The sequence below is a fragment of the Macaca fascicularis genome, chromosome 12 (assembly GCF_037993035.2).
Source record: "Macaca fascicularis isolate 582-1 chromosome 12, T2T-MFA8v1.1".
NCBI lineage: Eukaryota > Metazoa > Chordata > Mammalia > Primates > Cercopithecidae > Macaca > Macaca fascicularis.
Window position 1 is genome coordinate 44,396,048 of NC_088386.1, and position 5,370 is coordinate 44,401,417.

At 41.8% G+C, this 5,370-nt stretch overlaps 1 pseudogene; it reads right to left on the reverse strand.

Moving 5' to 3' along the window:
- Positions 1-1,146: 1,146 nt before the first annotated feature.
- On the reverse strand, positions 1,147-1,309 carry LOC123568205 (U2 spliceosomal RNA; annotated as a pseudogene).
- Between the last annotated feature and the right edge of the window lie 4,061 nt (positions 1,310-5,370).

Below are 5,370 nucleotides of genomic sequence, written 5' to 3' on the forward strand. Positions count from 1 at the left end.
TTGTAGACAGCCTGTTGAAGGATTTCTCAGCCACCATAATCATATAAGCCAATTACCCTAATAAATGCCTCTTCAGCTATGTATGTATGTATTTATCTATCTATTTATCAGTTAATCGATCAATTCTCTATTCATCCATCCATCCATTCTATTGCTTCTGTCTCTCTGGAGAACCCTGACTAATACAACATGATATCTCTTAAATTTTTAATATAAAACTTTGAAAACTTTATTAAAATACCACAAAAAGAGATTATAAATTTCAGTCATACATAGGGATTGGTTGACCTTGAATTTCAAACTCAGTTTTCTGGAGTAGAGGCCCATGTACCACTTTTTAGCTCTACTCTGGTGATTCTATGGAAGTAAACCAGCAAGCACACTGGAAGAAATCAAGTCGAGGGGTCACAGAACTTGGCAAGGCTGAGAAGAAGGGTTAGTGGAAATGAGGGAGCAGCAAAAGTGACTGGGTGGCTATTGTGATAGGCAGAGAGAAGAATCCTTTTTTTTTTTTAGATAGAGTTTCACTCTTGTTGCCCACGCTGGAGTACAATGGCATAATCTTGGCTCACTGCAACCTCTGCCTCCCAGGTTCAAACGATTCTCCTGCCTCAGCCTCCCAAGTAGCTGAGATTATAGGCGCCTGCCACCATGCTCAGCTAATATTTGTATTTTAGTAGAGACAGGGTTTCACCATGTTGGCCAGGCTGGTCTCGAACTCCTGACCTCAGGTGATCCAGCTGCCTTGGCCTCCCAAAGTGCTGGGATTACCAGACGTGAGCCATCACACCTGGCCCAAGATTAACATTTAAGTGGGTACACTGAGTAAAACAGATTGCCCTCCTTAATGTGGATTGGCCTAATCCAATCAGTTAGTGGCCTGAATAGAACAAAAAGACTGACCCTTCTCTTTGTGAGAGGGAATTTTTCCTGTCTTCAGATTCAAACTGAAACATTGGCTCTTCTTGAATTTTGAGCCTTGCTGGCCATCAGCTCTCCTGGTTCTCAGGTCCTTGAACTCAGGCTGGACCTACATCATCAGCCCTTCTGGGTCTCTAGCTTCTTGACTCACCCTGCAGATCTTGGAACTTTCTAGCTTCTACAGTTCTGTGGGCTAATTCTTTTTTTTAATCCTGTGGGGCAGGAGGAAGTTGCACCATTCCTGGAGGTACTGCAATACCAGGTTAATGCATGGAGTGGATGGAACAAGTTCCCATTCTATCTCCCTTCTCCAAAAATTTATTTAATTTATTGTGCTCAAATAGAGGACACACCAGATACTAAACTGATAAGAATAATGATATGGTTTGGCTGTGTCTGCACCCAAATCTCATCTTGAATTGTAGCTTCTATAATTCCCACGTGTTGTGAGAGGGAGCCAGTGGGAGGTAATTGAATCATGGGGGCAGGTCTTTCCCATGCCGTTCTTGTGATAGCGAGTAAGTTTCATGGGATTTTATGGTTTTATAAAGGGGAGTTCCTACACAATCTCGCTTGCCTGCCACCATGTAAAACGTGATTTTTCTCCTCCTTTGCCTTCCACCACGATTGTGAGGCCTCCACAGCCATGTGGAACTGTGAGTCAATTAAACCTCTTTCCTTTATATATTACCCACTCTCAGGTACGTCTTTATTAGCAGCGTGAGAACAGATCAATGCAATAGATTCTACACTTACTCCTAGGCAAAAGGCCAAGAAGTGATGCTAAGACTTTTTAATAAATCACCCCCTACCCTGATTGTGATGGGTTCTATTTTTCTGGAGAACCCTGACTAATACAGATTTTAGTACCAAAGAATGAGATGCTTCTGTAACAAGTACCTAAACATGTGGATTGGCTTTGGAACTGGGTGATGGGTGATGAGCAGAAGTTGGAAGAGATTTGAGGTGCCTGCTAGAAAAAGCCTAGATTGCCTTGAAGGAACTATTGGTAGAAATATGAATGTTAATGGTGATTCTAGTGAGTTCTCAGATGCAAAGAAGGAACACACTATTGGAAACTGGATGAAAGGCCATCTTTGTTATAAAGTGGCAAAAAATCTTAGCTGAATTGTATTGTAGTTTTTGTGGAAGGTACCGCTTATGAGTGACAACACTGAATATTTAGCTAAGGAGGTTTATAAACAAAGTGTTGAAGGTGCATTCTGGATTCTCCTTATTATTTATAATAACGTATAAGAGGAGAGAAATTAATTAAAGAAATTGTTAAGTAAAAAGCAACTAGAACTTGAAGATTTGGAAAATTCTCAGCCTATCCATATTGCAAAAAAATGAGAAAGCATGTTCCAGAGTGAACACCAAGGGTGTGGCTTGACAATCAGTCCATCAGGAGATTACCCATGGAGTCAATCAGCCATCTCAGCAGAAACCAGGAATAGAGATAGGCATATACAAGAGGAGACACTGCCAGTTTGGACCAAGGAGAAGGGAGATGGGACAAAACAAAGGAAGACTTTCAGACTTCTGGGATTCTACAGTATGGCACAATAGAGCTATTTGTCTTTATCCTTCAAGAAAAGAGCAGAATGACCCTGAAGTTGATTCAGAGATCATCAGGTCTGCCACTCCCACCACAGGCTGAGGAGGCAAGGCTGTTTTCTCCTTGATTTCACAGAGTGGGGCCCCTTCTTGGTTTCTATAGGCCAGGCTGCATGCACCCAGGGCCTCAAGGGCAGGACCTCTATAAAGAGTTGAGGGGGCAACATGGCAGTGATGCTGCTGCCTCAGTGGGTCAGAAAGCAGAGTTTCCAATCAAAGGGATTTATTCTTGAGCTTTATGATCTCGAGGAATTTGACTTGCTAGGCTTTGGATTTCCTTGGGAACCTGTCACTCCTTTCTCCTTCCCATATTCTCCCTTTTGGAAGGGGGTGTCTATTCTGTGCTTGTCCTGCCACTGTATTTTGGAAACACATAACTTGCCTAGTTTCTCAGGTTCGAAACTAGAGAGAAATTTTGCCTCAAGATGGATCATACCTCAAGTCTCACCCATACCTGATTTAGGTAATATTTAGATGAGATATTGGAATTCAGAGCTGAGGCTGGAATGGGTTAAGACTGCTGGGGCTGTTAACATGGGGTGAATGTATTTTGCATGTGAGGAGGACATGGATTGGGAGCTCCAGAGAGTGGATGTTATGGACTGAATTGGGTCTTCCTCAAAGTCCTATGTTGAAGCCCTAATCGCCAATGTGGCTATTTTTGGAGCTAGGACATTTAAGGAGGCAATTAAGGCTAAATGAGGTCATGAACATGGAGCCCTACTCCAATAGGTCTGGTCTCCTTATTGGAAGAAGAGAAGTCAGGGATCTCTCTTTCCTCCATGTGTACACAGATGAAAGGCCACATGAGGACACAGAGAGAAGGTGGCTGACTACAAGACAGGAAGGGCAGGCTCACCAGGAAACGAATTTGCGGACACCTTGATAATAGACTTCCAGCCTCCAGAACTATGAGAAAATTAATTTCTGTTGTTCAATTCACTCGTTCTGTGATATTTTGTTAAAGCAGCCCTAGCTGACTGATACAGTTTTTCAGGTTTTTGTTTTGCTTTCCTTTACATAAAAAGTCTGAGGTCAAAGTCTTTTAATAAGTAATTGAGTTTGGGCCCTCCTGTGTACTTGTTCTGGCATCAAAATTTGGAGTGTTTCCTTTTTTTAGCTTTACTGAGATGTAATAAACAAACAATAAACTATGTAAGTTTAAGGTGTATAATTTGATACATTTTGATATATGTATATACCCATAAAACCATCACTATAGCTTGGCTGACTTAAAAACAAATCAAAGTACAGTACCTGGCCCTTTAAACACACATATGCACGCACACATTCACCTGTAGTGCGCACACACTCCAATGCTATATGGCTATACACATAGTAGGAAGGACTAAGCTGGTCAGAATTTACCTTCAGGGAAATAGCACATAGGACGCACACTACTCAAAGGTTTGCTAGCTTGTCTATTTTATTATAATAAACTTTTTTTCTTTTTGAGCCTGGGTCTCACTCTGTCACCCATGCTGGAATGCAGTGGTGTGATCTTGGCTCGCTATAACCTCTGCCTCCTGGGCTCAAGTGATCCTCCTGCCTCAGCCTCCCAGGTAGCTGGGACTACAGTCATGCACCACCACACCTGGTTAATTTTTGTATTTTTTTGTAGAGACAGGGTTTCATCATGTTGCCCAGACTGTTCTCAAACTCCTGGCCTCAAGTGATCCGCCTGCCTCGGCCTCCCAAAGTGCTTGGATTACAGGTGTGAGCCAAATAAACTTTTAATTCTATTATAGCTTTAGATTTACAGGAAAGTTGCAAAGATAGGATAGAGAGTTCCTGTTTTCTGTATACACAACACCAAGTTTCCTCTATTGTTAGCATTTTACATTACTTTGGTAGATTCATCATAATTAATGATCCAATACAATACATTATTATTAACTAAGCTCTCATTTAATTCCAGTTTCATTACTTTTAACTTAATGTGCTTTTTCTGTCCCAGGATCCCATTTGGGATACTGCGTAACATTTAGTCATCATGTCTCCTTAGACTCTTCTTGGCTATTGCATTTCCCCGACTTCCCTTCTTTTTCATGACCTTGACATTTTTTAGGAGTATTGACAACGTATTTTCTAAAATGTGCCTCAATTTGGGCTTGTTTATAGTTTGTGCTTCCTTTATGGTTTGACTTGCGTTATGGGTTTTTGAGAGGAAGACCACAGAAGTGAAATGCCATTCTTGACACATTGCATCAAGGTATAAACTATCGACATGACATCACTGATGATGTTAAACTTGATGATCAGAGGTGTTTTATACCACATAAATTACCCAGAATATATTTCCAGAAGAGATTCTTACACATATTTATTAGCAGTATGTAGGGCCTTTTTTTTTTTTTAACAAGACAAAAGTAAATTTAAATATTTCATTAAGTTTGATAGAGGTGCAAACACTCTGTGGCTTCGCAGGGCCTAGTGAAAAGATAGAAGAGCAGCAGCCAACGGCTCAGGCCAGGAGCTCAAACTGACCTGAGCTGTTTCCCGTAAGTATATGTTTTCTTCCCTGATTAGATCATAAAACCCTCCAAGTGGGCATCGTGCCTTTGGATTGGTTTGTCTGCACCTCAGCATTAACCCTAAGCTGCTCAGCATCCTACACACAGTAGGTGGCTGATGTATGCTTGGTAAAAAGCTGAGCAGGTGCTTAACTACTGGTCTGGGATGAGAGAGCCCTGTCTCCCAGCCTGGCTTCCTCCTGGAGACTCCTCTCTGTGCTGTCCAGCACATCTCCACCAGCAGGGACTCTCAGGGGGAGGGTGAGAAAGAACCCACAACAGGATGGAGGTTTTGATTGAGTAATTCAAGGGAGGGTCA